This window comes from Tamandua tetradactyla, chromosome X (assembly GCF_023851605.1).
Source record: "Tamandua tetradactyla isolate mTamTet1 chromosome X, mTamTet1.pri, whole genome shotgun sequence".
NCBI lineage: Eukaryota > Metazoa > Chordata > Mammalia > Pilosa > Myrmecophagidae > Tamandua > Tamandua tetradactyla.
This window is the reverse complement of record NC_135353.1, coordinates 140,839,088-140,859,642: the sequence shown is the minus strand read 5'-3', so window position 1 is coordinate 140,859,642 and position 20,555 is coordinate 140,839,088. Positions and strand designations below refer to the sequence as shown.

General features: G+C 38.3%; 1 protein-coding gene across 8 annotated transcripts in view; it reads right to left on the bottom strand.

Annotated features, from left to right (window-relative positions):
• The window catches only part of DMD (dystrophin), a 2,428,671-nt gene that overhangs the window by 1,826,937 nt on the left and 581,179 nt on the right, over nucleotides 1-20,555 (bottom strand). The window lies entirely within an intron of this gene.

Sequence of the window (20,555 nt, the reverse complement as noted above, 5' to 3'; positions counted from 1 at the left end):
TATCCTGTTAACACAGCACCATTTGTTGAATTTTTTTTTTTTTTCGTTTTGGTGTGCATGAGCCGGGAATCGAACCCGGCTCTGCCACATGGCAGCTGAGCATTCTACCACTGAACTACCCTCGCACCTCCCAGAATGGGTCTTAATCTATTACTGGAAGCCTTATAGAGAAGGCCACAGAGGGAGAAGGCACAGGGGGCAGCCAGAAGCTGGAAAGCACTGCCTTGCTAACATCTTGGTTTTAGACTCACCTTAGCTTCAAAACCATGAGCCAATAAATTCCAGGAATTGACTGTATGATATTTGCTTTATCAGATGGGAAATTAAAACAATACCCAATGCAGAAATACACTGAAATAGCAGGGATTGCCATTGTTAATTATAGAAAGTGAAGCATTCAAAAAACAGTTATAAGTTTATCAACACTACCACGTTTAAACATCCACCCAAATACCTGAGTAATCTTAGATAAATATCAACCTTGAGGTATGCTAGCACAAGGAGATTCAGGAAATGTCAACACAGAATACAGAAAGGATCAAAGAATTGCTCGCCCTCTCTCTTGCACAAGATCCTATTGATATTGAAGAACAAACAAGCAAACAAGTTCCTCAGACATCTGGATTCAAAGTTTTTCTATCACTCTATGGTTATACAGTGAGTCTGTATTTCATTAAATAATTAGAACGTGAAAATATTAATCAACTAGCTTGAAATGAGTTAGATTAAAGCATATTCCAAATCACATACCATATTATAGGTCTAATCGCTATGTGAGAGCATGGAGTAGCTGATTACCTTTGTCTTTAGAAAACGTATTTTCTGCACTCAGCCTAGGGAGAAAATTATTTACCAGGAACACAGGTTACATTCCAAACCCTGATGAATGAATATGAAAAGTGTGTTCTTAGGGTGAAGATTTGGCAGGAGAAGGTGTGCGTATAGTTGGAGATTGGCTGGGACATACTGAAAAAATACAGGTCAGCAATAGAATCCTCATATTCAAAAATCAAGTATACTATCATTATATGTGTAAATATTTCAGCATCATTATATGTATCTGCGAAAGGATATTAAGATAAATATCAAGCATGAGAATTTGTAACTGGAGCTGATTTAGAGGGTTTGGGAAAAGGTAGAAGATGGCGCCAGTGCTAGTGGGCTCAGGGGTATTTAGGATTCCTAGGAACATAATTTTCAACATAAGTGTCTAAAGTTTTCCAAATTACTAAGTAGGCTTTTAAAAACCCTATCTCTCTCTTTTTTTTAATCACTAAATTGAGTAACTTAGCAAATTACTTTGGCATGCTATCCATAGCCTATGCATTTCTCAGAATGTGACTTGTTGAAATTGGGGTGACCCCATCAGCAGATACTAGTGTTATACTGGGAATACTTTTAAATTTAAAAAGCACAATCTTGCATTCTGGAAGACTGCTATTTTCAGTCTTTTCACTCTGATAGTATCCCCCAAGGAACTTTAAGGGATGGAACCCCTGATGGAGCAGATCAAATCTGAATGCTTTTGGACGCACCAGTGGGTAGAAGACTTTCTCAGAAGTCATTAAATTTGGGCTCCATGAGTAACTGAACCATACCTTGAATCCAGTAAATGAGCAACATGAAATGATCACTAATCTAATGATCTTATTGATGAAAGATATAGCAACCAGAAAAAATAAAGTAGGAACCCTTAAGATGGCTTTTTTTTAAATTTAAGAGTAGCAATTAAAATTATTTGGGATAGTATATAAAAGTGTTTTATATAGTATTAACTAGAATTAGGTGAGTTCATCTTGGGGGTAACTATAATTACCAAATGCCTATATAACAATGTATCTACACCACAAAATAGTTTTGTCTTCAAGAAATGGCTACACCTATGGAAGAGGGCATTGGAGAATGAATTAAGTTCAATGAAAGATCAGTGTAAGGAAAACAATGCCTAGTGGTTAGATAGCTTAGAGTTATTTGGTAATTTACTAGCTGTTGGATCTGATTGATATAAATATTTAAGCCTTGGTTTCCTTATTTTTAAAATGGATATGGCCATCACACCAAATTAACTGGGTTGTTTCAAGACATAAATATGGTATTATATGCCAAGGGGTTGTCTTGGTAGCAGGCACATATTAACTGCTTTACAAATACTAGCTATAATTATTAGTGAAATGCAGTTACTGACATTTCTGTCAAAATACATATCAGTAAATTATTTGGCTTTCTGTCTCTATTTCTCTCACTTGGAAGGTCACCTCTGTGAAAAAAAAAAAAATCTACCTCCTAACTATATTTTCTCCATTCCTTCCTTCCCAAATCATTCCATCCTGCTCTGAAACTAATCCCTTTTGACAGGGAGTTCGTATTTCCTTTGCTTGGCATAACGAAAGGTGCTCAATAAATATTTGTTTATTGCACATAGGAAGGAGGTTGTGAAGAAAATACTACTTGCTTACTGAAGGGTGACAAATCCTTCTTCAATCTTATGATACACTAACAAATAATAGGCAAAACCATCTTTCAGCCAAATTAATACATTCTTGGGTTATTTAAATTATCAGGTTTTAAGGTTGATTTCCTAATTAGGTTACAAATTCTCTGATTTATAACATTTAAGCTTCAATCATCTCATCTCTCCAATCTCCAGTGCCCATGTTAAATCTTCCTAAAGCTTTTCTCTTATGCCCTTCTGCGGCCCTCAGTTGTCCCTGATAAGGGCTCTAAATCTGTTATTTAAGGTAGCATGATGCAAGAGCAAAATTATTTGCTTCCCTGCCCTCTTGTAAAACGTATCACATAAAATATAAAATATAAAACCGTCCCATATATGTAGCAACCTCCATTTTCCCAAGAGATGTTATGGACCTCTCTTCCCAAAATATTTAGGCCAACATGGATATATAAATGTATAGGTCTTTAGACGAAGTCATCAAATATACTTTTCATAGTAGTAACAAGAAATTAAATGTCCTTATTTATATAAGAATGCACATTTCAATAAAATATTCAAAATGCTGTTTTTTCCATTTCCATATTTCATGAAGCAAATTTATTCAATCTCTTTTCAGCCAGTTATGACATAACTGATTTCTTTATCCAAAGAACCACTTTTTGTGTCATTTAACAGTTTTTTCAAAGATCAGCATCTTCATTTCCATCTACATGGTTTGAGATGCAGTACTTTTGGAATATTTCTATTATTCATCATGAAAATGTTATCTCATGTCACATGCATGGTAGTCGGAAAGATGTTTTCTCCCCATCCACTTGTCTTTTAGGTGTAAATTTCTCATTTCAGCATGATGACTGCTTATCGTTTTGTATATATGAGTGCATATGTATGTGTGATCTTTATAATGTCAGCAATGACATCTCCCAATTAAAGAGATGAAATCAGGTCCCCATACATAATTTAAAAAGCATTCAATGTTTGTCTTCATTTTAAAATCAATTTCATCAGGATAATTCCTTATGGGTCTAACACTTGCAAAGACATGTCTTCTATACAGAATTATCTTATTCAAAATAAAGCAGTTTACAACGGTTTTGTAATATAAGAGACTTTTGAATATAAGTAAAGAGATATACTTCTTATCACAGGGTTAACTGGGATATAGGGGAGCTCCTTTCACTCAGATATTTTCACATGATACAAACTTTAGATTATATTTCTGCAAATAAAAGGTAATGAGAACAGTGAATATTCACTCATTTCTTTATTTATTCTTTCGTTAACCAATTCACTCTTTTGCTTAAATGTATTCCAAAACATTTATCCATAAAGTAAAGGAAGTTACACATAGAGATAAGTTCAAAGAATAGTCAACAGCATTCAGTGAAAGAAAGGATTCAGGAATGGAGAAGGGAATGAAACTATAATGACTCTAGGGATTTCAGATTTAGGAGCCTGGAAGCAGTGGTGCCTATAATAGGAAGGGAAATAGTAAGGAGGAGCTGGTTTATGTGGGAGTACATAATGAGTTCCATTTGGGATATTTAATTTTGAGACTGATGGGGGGACACTTAATTGGAGATGTTCTGTAGGTGTAATGATATTAAGAAGGGGAAAAATGCAATTAGAGCTCCACCAAATTCTATCAGCTGTGTCCAAACCATATTGATTGCCTGTGTGTAGAGCTGGTGTGCAGTACAGTGGAGCTGAATGCCAGTAAGCTCCCCTTCAGCTCTACATTCTTTGATTTGATGAAGAACATAGATGGCGATGCAGCAGAAAGAGCTCTAGTCCAACCACTCTCTCTCACTTTTCCTCAGACTTTTCCTGTTTCTTTTACTGCAAATTGATAATACTGTGCCCAGTCCAACCAATTAACCGTGGTTACCGAGGGTATCAAACTCCCCTACATATTTGCAAGGGACTGGAAAATAAAGAAGTGTTATATAAATACTACAGGATGATAATGATGGTGATATCAATTTTTCTACTTAGTGTACAGAAGAACTCCCACTAAGTACAAGGGTTAAAAAGAGCTTTTTTGTTTACATATACTACTAAAACTTTATAAAAATTACTTCCCAAAAAACATCGATGGTGATGATCAAAAAGTATTTAAGCCCTTTAGCCTCCTACATTCTGGAGCAGCTAGAGGGAAAAATAGGAGAGGATTGCGTGGTAGCCCATGACAAACTCTGGGATCTGTCCTGTAACCAATCTTGGAGGAGCGCTTTGAAAATGATTGCTTTTTTCTTTCTTTGCTTTGTATATATGTTGTACTATACAATAAAAAAAAGTAAAAAAAAAATTACTTGTTAGCTCCTTAGGATGTTTTAAAGGGCCTTCACAATTGTGTCATAACTTGTTTTTCTAGCCCCATTTTTTTTCACTTCCCCCAAGCACTGGGCATTTCAGAAGCATAGAACTCCCCACTATTCCCCACTATTCTTCCTAGACACCATGTATCTTACTTTGCCAGGACTGTCGTAACAAGGTACCAAAGACCTATTGGTCAAAATAACAGAAATGTATTGCTTCACACTTCTGGAGGCAAGAAGTACAAAAATAAAGTTTAAGCAGGGTCATTCTACCATGTACAATAGCTTGAAGGCATCCCCTACTCCACCATACCCCTCTTTGCCCACCTGGCAAATCCTTACAAGATTCTTTGAGGTTAATTTCAAATATTAGCTCCTTCCCCCTACCATAAGTAGAATCATCCACTTCCTTTTGTTTCCATACAATTTAATATCTCTGTTCACTACTGGATTTGTAGCCTGTGATATTACAGTAATAAAGTCTCCAATATACCAAAATGAATTATGAATTCGTCAGCCTGTTTCTTCAATTTTCTACCCTCCACACTCATCCTAACCCCATGCGTATAAAAGGTGATTAGTACAAGTTTGTTCAATGAATGGTGAAAGCCTCGCATCTGGAGGAAATTGTATTTGTTGTGTACCTTAACAGTCAGCTTTACTAATAATCTGCTTCATTATAAATAAATGGAATTAATAGTGAAAATGAGGACCCAATAAAGAGATAATCCTAATTTAACTGCAGTCAATCATATGGCCAAATAAACTGTGTTTTCTAGTTGCTGCAGGGAAACATATGATAAATTTAATGCATGCTTGTTGATTACTGCATTATTTTTAGTATTGCCTCGTATATTAATGCATCCTTATAACAATATGCAGATTATGTAGGTAATGCATATTTATTACAAATAAGTCAGAAAGTACAGTAAATATATTACTCTGATTTGCTGAATCGTTTGCTCAATTTAGGCTAAAGTTTAAGTCAATTGAATAAATGAAGTAGATTGGTCATATTACCAAATATTGGTCATATTATCAAATGTATGAGGTTGAAAATGTACATGAGTGAAGATCAAATGTCAGCTATTTGAATAGAACATAAAACAATTATTCAATTACAAAGTACATTTTTGTTCTTTTAGGGATTTGGAAATTATATCAACTTATGTTCCATCATAAGTCTATAGTTTGTGTGATGGTTTAAAATCTCAAATGCCTACAGCATCCAAGAAGGTAATGTAAATTGGGGCCAGCTGTAGCTGTGGAAATTAGATTATGCTGGCCCATCTAAAGAACAAAGTCCCTATTCAGCACTAACTCATTATTAAAAAGCTAAAATGAGGGTCTAGAGGTTCTATAGCATCGTGTTTTCAAGAAGAAAAGTAGAACATTTGAATTTTGTAATCCTTCCATTTTTGAATGTTGTTAACTAATCTGCATTGTTACATTTAACCAGCAAAAGCATATTTTATTTTATTTATATAGACATATACAATACTGTAATACACAGTTAACTATATTAAGATTATTTCTTATTTTGGCTAATAGATCACTGTTTCCTTATTCATATATATAAAACAGAATGATTGTATGAGATTTCACTGGAGTAAGAAACCTGACTTTGTAAGTAAATATCACAAATCCATGCCTATTTAGCACAGATTTCCTCAAAACTAATGTTGCTCTTTTGTGAAAAGTGCATTGGAGTAGGACTATGTTTGAAAATATATACAGTAAATAATAAGAATATATAACAAAAGAAATAAATATACGTGTGGCATTATATGCCACTTCTTGTACTTCTCTTATACAGTGGGCAGATTTCAGTTTCTGAAAAAGTTCCAGCTTTAGACACAGTTTGTCAGTATAGTCACCACCTATGGAGTTAAAAATCAATAACACAAAAAATAGCAACATATTCGATATCAGACCTCCAATGCATTTGGAATACGGAGGAAAATAAAGGGTTTTAATATTTGAACAAATATCACAGGGGTGAAGAAATGAGAGTTGTGGGTAGGTATCGAAAGCAACGTGATTATAAATTGGTGGGTCTAGGAACAAGAGACTATGTGTTTTGGTTTGAATGATGGAAGCAGGAGTCCACAAAAGCTTAGGGTTAACGTGTCCACTGGTCAGAAGATGTGTCTGACCCCCAGTCCAGAGCAGCAGCTGAAAGAAAAATCATTGATCCCAGACAGAAAGCATCCTTTTTTGTTAAACAAACAAACAAACAAACAAACACTTCTGATAAAGTGATCTCTGTCAGGTGACCCTGGGCATGCACATTCCTCTGTTCTCCATCAAGACAGTGAAGTAGATTCTGGGCATGGAGAATTACTCTACCCCCTTCCAATTCAGCCTCCTGAGTATCCTGAAATCATCTTCAGAATATTTAAAATGGACCTTACCCAAATTATAAGGCTAAAATCCCTTTGAAAGGTGATATTTATTTATTGTATTTAATTAGATATAGCTATACTGAAGCTAAAAAAGAGGTTTTAAAGAAAGAAGAAATGGCTGAGCATGACAGGAATGGATGTATTAAAAAGAAAATGAACCATAAAGGCACCGGTAGAATAAAAGGTATAAAGAGGATGCCACCCTGAGGAAAGGAGGTCTGAAGTAGAGACTGGGGATATGAAGCAAAACTTGACTGAATTTATATTTTGGCCCGTGGCCTGCCCACTAAGGAAGCCAACAGGCAAAGTCACAGGTGTATAGAAGCCTTAAACCTATCAGTTGATGGCAGTGAGAGGGCAGTGATTAGAGGTGAGAAAATGGTGCTCTATTTATTCCAGGCATATCAGACTAAGCTGGAAGCTTTAAATGAACTGCAGGAAATTCAATGTAACAGCTAAAATGAATGACTAAGGAGCTAGAAGATCTTAATCTGTGTAAAGCCGAAATAATAAAATATGCACAGTTTAACTCCGTGCTAATGAAAGGAGAGAGATAACACTAAAAATAACTGAATGGTACAAGCTTCAAGGGAGCAGAAGAGCTCTGGCACAAATGGATGTACCAAGAAAAAAAAAAAAAAAGAGAGAGAGAGACTTAATTACACCAAGGGGAAATGTTGACTATGAGGAAAAGCGTCCTGAGATGAAATGACTGCTGTTGAATGGGGAAGTATCAGAGCGGCAATGAAGGGTGTTATCTTGTCACTTGAAGCAGCTAAAATGAGATGCATTGCTGGAAAACCCATTACAGGATGAATAATGCCCTGGTCCTAAGGAAAGAGATGCACATCAACTTAAGGAAGAGAATTGCAGAGCAGACACACCACCACGACACATGTTGGTGTGTCAATATTTGGTTCTTTGTCCCAGTTGAATGAGCATGGTCTTGCTCAATCTACTTTACTTCTCTCTGACTCACCTGCCTTTCTGACGATTTTACATCAGTGAAATGGTTTTTGTATGTCTGTGTGTGTGTGTGTGTGTGTGATCAATTTTGCTGCTCTCTATGGCTTTGATGAATAAGGAAATGCACTTCGAAATAAAGCTTCCATGTGCGCTTATCCGGGCCTTTGAGCACTTCAAAGCGCAGCAGTGAATCAATGAATGATGGCAGCCTTTATTCAACCAATAGGCTGAAAGTATTCACCAAACAAGAATCCCAAGTGAACTGCAATACAATTTCAGTTAGCACATGTCTTTTAGAAACAGAGTAGTAAACACTGAGCTTCCAAGATGTGTTGAATGTTAAAGAAAAAGCATGTTGTACTGTGCTTCAAATCCTGTGCTTGCCTTCAATCTTTATACACCCTTTCCTTTTTCCATTCTTGTGATATGCTATTTGGGGAATAAAAGGAATATATATTCAAGACAAAAGAAATCAGCTATGAGCCAGAGCTTACACCACCATGCTTGTTCATTCCCATAGTAACTTCCGCCCTGCTTGCTTTCCTATATAATCTGGAGACAAAGGATATTTGGGGCTCAGAATGTGGACAGAAGTCCTCCGAGCCTGCTGGCAATAAAAAGCTTGTCCACTTAAAAAAAAAAAAGAATATATACATAGCATACATGCAAGGGACAAATCACAAATTATAATAATATAATGAACATATGTGCATCCCAAAGACTAAAATGATAATGATAACTTGCATCTGAACCTATTTGCTTCTAACTTAACCCTTCCTTCTGTGGCTCTGCTCACAGCACCCGGGATTAACTACCATCCGGGATCTCGGAATTATCATTAACTCATGTCTTTAGCTTCATATTTTCTTTCAGATGCATCGCAAATATATGTATGCCTAAACAAAATTCTGATCAGGTCTTCCTATTCTAGAGCTTTCTTGAGTATCATCTAATGCAGGGGTCAGTGAACCAAGGCCAATTAGATAATCAATGGTGCTTGTCAATAAAACTTTATCACTCTCATCCACACTCATTCACTTCCTTATTCTCTATGCCTCTTTTTGTGCTAGTTGAGTATTGGCAATGGAGACCACAGGACTCACAAGGGTAAAATATTCACTACCAGGCCATTAAAAAAATGTTAGCTGATGTCGGATAAGGCAACTTGGCATTTTATTCTACTTTATGACTTTATGCTGGGTCAGTTTGAGTCTATTATATACCCCAGAAAAGCCATGTTTTAATCTGTATCCAATCTTGCAGGAGCAGCCATTTCTTTTTAATTCTACTCCAATATTGCAGGGCAGAAACTTTGATTAAATTATCTTCACACAGATGTAACACACCCAATTTGGGTGTGACATTTGACCACATGGAGATGCGACTCGACCCATTCCAGGTAGGTCTTGATTAGTTTACTGGAATCCTTTAAAAGAGGAAACATTTTAGAATGAAACTTCTGAGCTGACAAATGACAGATCCAACAGAAACTTCAGAGCTGACAGAATACGCAGAGACACGGATGTTTGGAGATGCTTGGAGCCCAGCAGAGGTTGCCGAGTGCCTTCCCATGAGAAGTTAAACAAGCCAGAACCTGGAAAGAGCCAAGGGAAGCCAAGAGATGAAAGCCAGCCCCAGAGAAGCAAAGTGAGGAACCACCACAGGCACAGAGACTGAAAGCAGATGCCAACCACGTGACTACCCAGCTGACAGAGGTGTTCCTGACCCATTGGCCTTCCATGGGTGAAGGTAACGTAACCTCTTGTTTGTGCCTTAATTTGCACACTCTCACTTCCTTAGAACTGTAAATCTGTAATTTATTAAATTCCCTTTTTAAAAGTCATTTCAGTTCTGGTATATTGCACTCTAGCAGATAGCAAACTTATACATGCTCCTTCTATGTTCTTGTATATGGCTATATTACTTCATTGACAATTGTATATAATGCTCCATAACATGACCATAACAAAGTTCTGTACTATAAACAGTGTAGATATGAACACACTCAATTCTTCCCCTAGCCCTGGGGACTCAGTGTGTATCAATTTCCCGCTTAAACTTTTGACCCTTTCTGTTTTTCTGAATGCAGAAGTCACGCAGTCATTTGAGAAGGTTTGAAAAGAAGAGTGCAGAAAAACAAACAAAAAATGCATATCCCCCCCCAAGGCAAACACTATTATTGTTTTGCCTCTCCTTCTTTTGCTGAGGAATTCCGCATCCAATAAGAGCTGTGAGTGGATCACTGTCACCTCTGCTTCCCTTTACTCCTCACCTATTGTAAGGAATTCATAAATTTCATTTTAATGATTTTACTAGAAAGCATTAAATATAAATAATCAGTGGGAGGAGCAGGTAGGAGGTAAAAACAAAGGCTATAGAAAGACTTGAAAACCATATTAAGCTCCCGAAATGCTTATCATGTCTTAACATGCATTCTATTTTTGGTTTTTGTCCAAAGGACTCAGTCCAACAACCAAAGGTGATTTCACACCTTTACTTGAATCTTTGAATTCCTTTCCTCCCATTCTCATTCAGCCAGAGCTTACTGCCACTCTTGAACCTCTCATTCCAAAGTGCCCCAGAAACTCTACGTCCTTGCCCCTAGTTCACAGGCCTTTTCCTTTTCCTGCTTCTTATCCTTTTCCTACTTCTACTTTTTTTCGTGAACTGCAATTGCTCAAAATGCTGCCCTGGCACTGTAGATGCTTCCTCAGATAACTCTATAAGTGAAGAGAATGTGGCCCAAAGGAGATGTCTGAGGATATACTTGTACTCCAATAGTGTTTGTGCCATAATTATCTTGATGATAGTAGAATCCTGAATTGTTATCTAAAAACTTGCACATCGTCTCAGTTTCTGATGGGAGAAAACCTATAAAGTAATCAAGACAGGTAACTTTGTCTGAGATGCTTTTGCCTATAATTCGAGTACTTCCCACTAAGGTGGGGCTATTTAAGGGCCTGCAAAGGTGGGTTCCACCAGGGCAAGGGGTTGAAGTGATCCACAACAAAGACCTATGTTGTCAATAACGTGCAATGCTGTAATAAAAGGAAATGGGGACTCTCAGGGGTGTTAATATGCAAATATCCACAGTGACTTTATAAAACAGTACATGCAATTCTCCCAAACAGTCTTACTCAGGGTCCTGGCAGGGAACAGATGGTGCAATCAAGGGAATATATGAGGAGAGTTTAATGAAGGGGTTCTCAACAGATATGTGGACAGGGTTAAGAAAAACCAACAAGGGTCGGTGAAAAATCCCAGAGGTAATCTTAGACCTAAAGGGTAAAGAGAAAGAAGGTTACATAAAGCAGAGAGCAGCTAGAGATGCAAGAGAGGGCTGTCTGCCAGATGCTGTGGTCTCTGGTAGAGGGTCATAGTTAATTGGTGGAGAACTTGTGGGAGTAAGGAGAAGAAATAAATCTTCCACCCTCTTTTTTCCCACTGAGCTCCTGCCCATACCTCTACCAAACTGGAAAACAGAAGACAAAGAGTCTCTCTCACTATTGATTATAGCAGCTAACGGTCAACACAGGGGTAACCAATATTATAAGGATTTCTGGGTACTGGAGCAGCTACCCACTTCTTCTATATTATGGATAAACTGCATTTGGGGTTATGATGATTATTCAAAGAAGCTGGGAAAATAGCATGATTCCTTCCCTGTGGTTCACCTTGGAGGCACATTAGAACCGCCTGGAGAACTTTTGAAATCCAGATGCTGGGACCACATACCACTTTACTCAGAATCTCTGGGAGTGGGGTCCAGTGTAGTTAACGTTCTGTTAACCCCATCTATCAATTTAAAACTAGGAAACACAATTCATAATTAAAATATACCTTCTGGGCAGTCCATTGATTAGGAAATAGGCAAGACTCTTCCTAGAATATTTATTTTTTTAATTAGATAAGATAAGCAAATTACCGAAGAACAATTTGAAAGGATGGGTTAAGAGACTTACAACAGTGGCTTTGATCCCTGGCAATATCTGACAGTATTGACATCATTAAAAAAAAAAAAAAACCTCAAGGGAAAGTGATTGGAGACAGGAGAGCACAGACAGGAGAGTTGTCATATGCCACACATAGAGAGTAGTGGGGTCATGGGCAATTTTATATTTTATACGTCTTCAATGAGCATTATTATAATACAATGTGAGATTATATCCATCAACAGGAATCTTATGTATCAGTGCTGGAAAATACACTTTTGCTTCATTCATGTAATTACTCTCCCTCTGCTCTAATGGAGCATCTACATATGATGTTCTAATTATAATTCAGCTTCCCATTTAGACGGCTCAGTGGAGAGGTGGGTATGGAATCTGCCTATCTACCATATAAAATTTTGAACCATAAAGTAGTCATAATTTTCATTGTTCTTTATCACATTGGGACTCAGCCGATATACCCACAGATTTGGGGGGAGTTCGAATAGTATGAAGCAATGTGGTCATCCCTGGGGCAAACTGAGAACTTCACCAGAGGATCCAATGACAAGCCTGAGGCTCTGTCCCCAGAAACTCTGCCCACCTTTTTTTGCTTGTGGAGATCGCAAGGGCTACATTACCTATCACTTTGGGGGATTCTAAATCATATAGGCATAGTAACGGTTCTGATCAAGTCCTGAGAAAACTTGTGTCATTGTACTGATCACAATAGTTTATGCAGAATTTGGACATTTCAGTAGGGCATGGGATCTGTGCAGTTGCACAGGACACTACACTCAGAAGTGGCCCACTCCACTCTTGGTTCAATGTGCTCATGTCGCCATTGTGAAATCTGTAACAATCCAATCTTTGAAATTGTATTTTATAAGTGAAGGTACATCGGGTGATAGAAAATGCATGTCAGCAGAGGAGAGATGTGCAATGTGCATGCCTACTGTTCCTTGCTGTTCCATTCACAGTTGGTGCTTGAAATGCCCCATGAGCACAAAAATTCTGGTGGTAGCACAATGCATGGGAGTTCAGCGAGAATCAAAGTGAATAGAGGGAAAATGTTTAATTCCATGACTGACCAAGCAAGGGTGCAGACAGTCCCAAGAGGCCACACTCTCCATGTGAACCAAAACTTGCTTCAAATGCAGAAAAAAAGCAATAGCATTCTGGTAAACATTAGTGACCGAGGCAGCCCACAATATCCTTTCTTACCTAGGCTACTTCCCTGTGTTAGCCAACCACTTAAACTGGAAATGAAGACACAGAAGTAAAGGAAAGATAAGGTGGGCTGCCCATTCTTCCTTTTCCTTTCATTTTAGTTCTGCTCTACTCAACAGTAAGCCAAAGGGAGGTGTTGGTAAAACGACGGCATGGGGAGAAGTGAACAAAAAACAGGTGGGTTAGTTTGGTGCAGTGTTTTCACTAATATGATAGAACAAAAAAGCATATGCATGTATCAGCTAAGAAAAACAAATTGGGTAAATTCAGTGATTCTGTATGTGAGTTAAACACTCATATTTGCATTTAAAAATGGCATTGCACAATATAGGAACGAACACTGAAATGTATGTTAATAGTTTCATATTTTATTGTGTTGCTCAGAATGACATTAAATATCAAATGAAAAGTACCTTGAAAAGTTCACAGAGATATTGAGGAAGAAAGGAAAAAACTACATAGTATAGTACTTTTAAAGACCTATTTCCTGCTTTTTAAAAAAAAGCGTCCCTCATTTTCATTTCATATTGAGCCCTGCAAATTATTTAGCTGGCCCTGCATCTGGCTGAGCACTACAGCAGACAAGCACCACAAAATTACATGGCAAAGGCTACTGATAGAGATATGGGTGAAAAATTGAACCCTCAATGTAATTTACCACACCATGTACTCCATATAGCCTGGATGTTTTATTTTTAATTTGTGAAGATTCTTGAGAATAAAAGATGGCCTTGAACTCAGTCAGAACAGTTGACAATATGTAGGTTCCATTTTTAATTTATAGATGAAATATATTAATGTGGGACCATTTGGAGGTTTCTCTCTCAACTTCAAACACAGGAAAGTTTAAGCTGATCTTGCGCACAGCTGACATTTTTATGAGGGCTGTTTTTGCTAAGGAGCCCATAAATCACACTGATTAGATTCTTGAGCTGTAGGGAAGGCCAGATAGTAAAGAAAACCAGCCAGACAGAATATCTAACTTCTTCAATTTCCCATCACACTGATATTCTCTTCTTCAAATTGAATTTCTTTTCTACTATCTTCTTTTTTGTGTCTTTATACAATTTCCATCATTTTTGTTAAATACAGATTCACTTAAGGTGGACGACACAGACACGTGATTGACCCAAGGCTAGAACTGATGTCTCCACTTTCCCTTTTACTTGAAAACAGAGTTGTACTGCATTCTTATCAACTTTTAAGTCATTTATGTGATTGCCCTTTTGGGGCAATATATTTGTACTGTGTTGGACTTTTTTCACTTTAATTACTGTGATACAAACCTCTATCTGGGGAAAAAGAAGTTTAGTTTACATAAAGAAATATCATGGATTGTGTTTCAGTGTTTGAAGAGTTCTTCCTTGGCAATTCTATTAATGATAAGACAAGAAATTAGAGGGACAAACCCACTGTCTACTTAACTCAGCTCTTTGAAAGAGTTTCACTTAGGATATATATTCTTTCCCAGAAATGATTGCCAGGTGGTTAAATTTCAAGAGGAGGGAGAATTAACACTCTGAATGAAAAAAAAGTATCTAGTAAGAGAGGATGAAGTGGAAGAAAATTGTTTACAAAGAGAATAGGATTTTGGACAAGAGAAAAAAATGGTCCAGTTACTTATGTACATACCCATTTCATTACATTTTGTACATTACACTTTGTACTATGTTTCAGTTCTGTTGTATACTTCTTGTTGAATGTTTACGCTTTACTGTCCAGAGTTTTGCTGGAGTTATACTACTAAAAGCAAGGAGTAAATTCTCTACAAGGTGGGCAGCCTGTCCAGTGGCATAAGAGCAGGATAAATGAGACTCTTTTCCTTTTCCATTTATTCTCCTCCTCACTTCCCAGCCGGGAGTGACTTTGGTCCATGGGGAAATGTACTTGTTCAGTACCCACAAGGACAGAAAGGGCCTTCAGGTTCTGCATCTCAGGAAAGCCAGAAAGAACTCCAGACTCTGGACTTGGGTCACAAGAGAGCAAATTGGCATGATTTTGCCAGGAACTGCACCTCATGTCCCCATGGGCTTATCCTGAATTTTTTATTCAGCCAAAAGGCCATAAAACGTGTGTAACATTGGGAGGAAAGCTTTGATGTTGGAATTTACTCTGAAAATGCTGGAATCACCTAATAGAAGTTCCAAGAAGTGAGGGGTGTTGAGGTAGCACCATGCAAAGTCACGTCAGGTGTAAGTTTGTTCACAGTTATGGATATGAGAAAACCTCTTTAGGACTTGATCCTGTGAATGTGATTGCCATATAAATCACTGAAAACTCTCAGGGGTGAAACGATGGAACATTTTTCCATTTAGTCAATGGTGCGTCACATACTGATTAAATGTTCAACATCTGCCAGGCAGGCGACTCCTACGGGAGCTGTTTGTCCCTTCTGGCAAATCCACTGGCCTAGAAGGACAAAGGGGTTAGTGCTTGAAGGGATAGCACTTGGCCATGGGAGATGAGGCCTGTGGATAAACCACCCCCCTCCAGTCTTTAGGGTGGACTATTCCAAAGTGCCTCCTATACAGGCCCTCAGGTGGTCCCCGTGTAGCTGAGCCATGTATGCTAAAGGGGGTGACTCCCCACAGTTAACTGTCTGTACTCAAATTGTCATCCCAGGGTCTGCATTTGGAAAGAACCAAAGCTAAGACCTAGTGTTAGCATCTGCTGAGAAGAGCCAGGTTAGGAAAATGGGATAACTGAAATGCAGATGCTACCAAAGGGCACTGGAAGACACAAAACCTTGTCCCAACCACACTGGCATAAACTCTCAGGATCTCTTGGAGCACCGAGAAACAACCAAAATTATCTCTTTGCTAACGGATTCAGCCATCCTAGGGCAGAAGTCCCTGACATGGACGGACCTAGACTCCAGAGATCAATGTCTTGAAGGCTGGTCTTACTTACCCTTGGCCAAAAGGAGGGCCAAAGTAAGTAAAAAAGACAGCCCTGCTGGCAGCTAGGCTGTTGTGTTCCAAATGAATGCAAACAGTGCTCATGGAAAATAAATCATGTCCAAAGAAGGCTACACACCATAACCATGTGTGGAACCAGACAGAGACCCACTTCCTCAAGCTCCCCTTTGACTTCCTCAATACATACCCAAATCCTATAAGAAAGCTTTCACTTCTGTCTGAGATACCCACAGTTGATCAACTGACTTGTCACTTGCTACAGGAAGCTAAACAAAGCTAAGAGTTTCTTTTCTATAGCAGCCATATTTCTGGTGGTCTTTGGCTGGTAAACATTGCCAGTGACCTCTTTGCTGCCAGTTGATTAACATCTTTCCCAAGGAAAATAAAATAAATGTCCCCTTTTTTCAAAATAACTGTGTTTTTTTCCTGCTCTTCTCTTTCTTCTACATAAATCCTGGCTTTGCCTTTATTAGATGTAATTTCTCTTGTGTATATGTAAAGTAGTGCGCTAATAACTCACTACACCCATCTTTTTTATTCATTTATTTTTAACTTTTTTATTGTATAGCATAACATATTTACAAAGCAATGAAATAAAAAAGCAATAGTTTTCAAAGCACTCTTCAAGAAGGAGTTACAGGACAGATCCCAGAGTTTGTCATGGGCTATCAGACGATCCTCTCAGAATTTTTCTTCTAGGTGCTGTAGAATATAGGAGGCTAGAGGGCTTAAATACTTCATCATCACAATCAACTTTTTTTCCTTCTTTTTTGAGTGAAAAATAACATATAAACAAAAAAGCTATACATTTCAAAGCACAGCACCACAATTAGTTGTAGAACATATTGGAGTTTGACATGGGTTACAATTTCACAATTTTAGGTTTGTACTTCTAGCTGCTTTAAAATACTGGAGACTAAAAGAGATATCAAGTTAATGATTCAGCATTCATATTCACTTGTTAGAGCCAATCTTCTCTGTATAATTCCACCATCACCTCTGAACTTTCCATACCTCTCTTTAGGGGGTTTGGACTCTGACAATTCTAAATTTTTCATATTGGAAGGGTCTGTCACTAATATGGGGTAGGGAGATGGAACTATCTGATGTTCTGGAGAGGCTGGGCTAGGTTTCAGGACTTATCTGGACCAGGGACCCATCTGGAGGTTGCAGGTTTCTGAAAAGTTGCTCTAGTGCCTGGAACCCTTGTGGAATCTTATGTATTGCCCTAGGTGTTCTTTAAGATTGGTTGGAATGGTCCTGGTTGGGGGTTGGCAGGTTATGAAAGGTAGCAAGGTCTACCTGAAGCTTGCATAAGAGCAACCCCCAGAGTAGCCTCTTGATTTTATTTGAACTCTCTCTGCTGATGGTTTCCTTTTGAATACAGCTCATAGCATTCAACAGCAGTTTCCCCCCGTACCCTGAACTTAAACACTCTTTGCACAAGAATCATGTCTTTGAAGTAATTCTTGCGAAAACTAATTCATATATCTAGTGTTAATTAGTAGGACACATAAGTCTATACAACTTTCATTTTTGTTCATCTGCAATATGGTAATATTACTTATAGACCCACTAGAGAACCACCTTCACTCCTAGCTATTCCCTTACATTGGAGTTCAACCTCATTAGCTAATGGTTCACCGCTCTAGCTTCTTTCTATATATCACTAAGTCGCCTTCATTCTGTATTATAAGTTTCTGATTATACCTTTATGCTGGTCATAAAAGTGGAATCATACAGTATCTATCCTTCTGTGTCTGGATAATTTCACTCAGCATTATGTCCTCAAGGCCCATCCACCTTGTCATGTGCTTCAGGACATCATTTTGTCTTACTGCTGCATAATATTCCATCGTATTTACATACCACATTTTGTTCATTCACTCGTCTGTTGATGGGCATTTGGTTTGTTTCCATCTTTTGGCAATTGTGAATAATGCTGCTATCAACTTCAGTGTGCAAATGTCTGCTTGTGTCGTTGCTTTCAGCTCTTCTGGGTGTATACCCAGTAGTCCTATTGCTGAGTCATAGAACTCGATATTTAGTTTCCTAAGGAACCACCAAACAGTTTTTCATAGTGGCTCTACCATTATACATTCCCACCAGCAGTGCATAAGCATCCCAGTTTCTCCAAATCCTCTTCAACATTTATAGCTCCTGTTTGTTTAATAGCAACCATTCTTACAGGTGTGAGGTGGTATCTTATTGTAGTCTTGATCTGCATTTCCCTTATAGTCAAAGAAAATGAGCATCTCTTCACATGCTTTTGTGTCGCCTGTATTTGCTCTTCAGAAAAACGCTTATTCATATATCTAGCCCATTTCATAATTGGGTTGCTGTTTTGTTGTTGAGTTGTATGATTTCTTTGTATATACAGGAAATCAAACCTTTGTCTGATAAATGATTTCCAAATATTTCCTCCCATTGAGTTGTGTACTTCTTCACCTTTTTGGTGAAGTCTTTTGAGGTGTAGGAGCATTTGATTTTGAGGAGTTCCCATTTATCTATTGTTTCTTTTGTTGCTTGTGCTTTGGGTGTAAAATTTAAGAAGCTACCTCCTATTACTAAGTCTTGAGGATGTTTCCCTACATTTTCTTCTAGAAGCTTTATGGTGCTAGTACTTATATTTAGGTATTTGATCCACTTTGAGTTAATTTTTGTATAGGGTGTAAGATAGGGGGTCCTCTTTCATTCTTTTGGCTATTGACATCTAGTTCTTCCATGCCCAATTATTGAAAAGATTATTTTACCCTAGTTCAGAGGATTTGGGAGCCTTGTCAAAAATCAGTTGACCATAGATTTGGTGGTCTATTTCTGCACTGTCGATTTGATTGCATTGGTCAATGTTTCTGTCTTTGTGCTAGCACCATGCTCTTTGGACCACTACGGCTTAATAACAGGTTTTAAAGTCATGGAGTATTAATCCTCCCACTTCGTTCCTCTTTTTTAGGATGCTTTTAGCTATTCGGGGTCTCTTTCCCTTCCAGATGATTTTGGTAATTATAGCTTTTCCAAATCTTCAAAGTAGGTTGTTGGAATTTTGACTGGTGCTGTGTTGAATCTTTAGATCAGTTTGAGGAGAACTGATATCTTAACTATATTTAGCCTTCCTATCCATGGGCAGGGAATGTCTTTCCACCTATTTAGATCTCCTTTGATTTCTTTTAGCAATGTTACATAATATTCTGTGTACAAGTCCTTTGCATCCCTAGTTAAGTTCATTCCTAAGTAGTTAATTCTTTTATTTGCTATTTTCAAAGGAATTTTTTCATTAACTGACTCCTCAGCTAGGTCATTCCTTGCTGTATTAGCTAGGGTTCTCTAGAGAAACAGAATCAGCAGGAAATATCTGTAGATAGAAAATTTATAAAAGTGTCTCATGTAACTGTGGGAACGTAGAGTCCAAAATCTGGTGCTGTGTGCCTCTAGCATGTTCTTCACTTGGTCGACAGAGTCTTTAATCTGTCATATCTGCTATTTTTGAATTTATTCTTTCAAATTTCTCTTCATGCTCCTCTACTGTCTTCCTGATATCCTTTATGTCATTTGCTATCCCACTTATTTTATTAAGTAGTGTTGTCTGAACATCTTTGATTAGTTGTTTCAATGTCTATGTCTCCTCTGGTGTTTTAATTTGGTCATTAGGCAGGGCTACATTTGTCTGCATCGTGATATGCTTAGTGATCTGTTGTCTTCGTGGCATGTAAGTATCTTGATTGATTTACTTTGGGAGTTGATTTCTTTCATTTGCCTAAGGCCTTGTGCTTATGGAATGGCTGTACAGCAGGGAACAGGGTATAGTGTGGGGCACTCAGCATGGTGACTTGTTTTGGGGCAGGTATAGGTGCAGGTTGGGGATGTTACCTTGATACTTGTGAATGTGGGCACCCAGCAGCCAGGGAGGATGTAGCTGTGTGGGTGTATCGGTCTGGGGGGCGTAACCCTGGTATGTGCTGGTCTGAGGCTTAGGGCCCTTTGTACACAGGTGTAGTAGAGCTGTGGCAGCAGGTCGGCATTATGCCTTCACGGACTGGGGGCAGATGTGACCTGGCTGTGCAGGTCAGCACTTTCTCAGAGCTTGAAAGTGTGCCTGATGGCCATGGGCATGTGCAGTTCTAAGACTGCTGTAAAGTGCGGTTGCCAGAGCTGAATGATATGACTGGGGGCCAGTGAACATGCTTAAGTCTAGGAGTTCCATAAACTGACATGCAGAGCTCAGGGGGGTGGAGCAAGGCTGAGCAACACCATGGGCAGGGGGGCAGGGGTAGTCTAGGTTTGGAGGTTAGTGCCCGCAACCTTTATGCGCTGGCAACAACCTGCAGGGAACAGGGAGG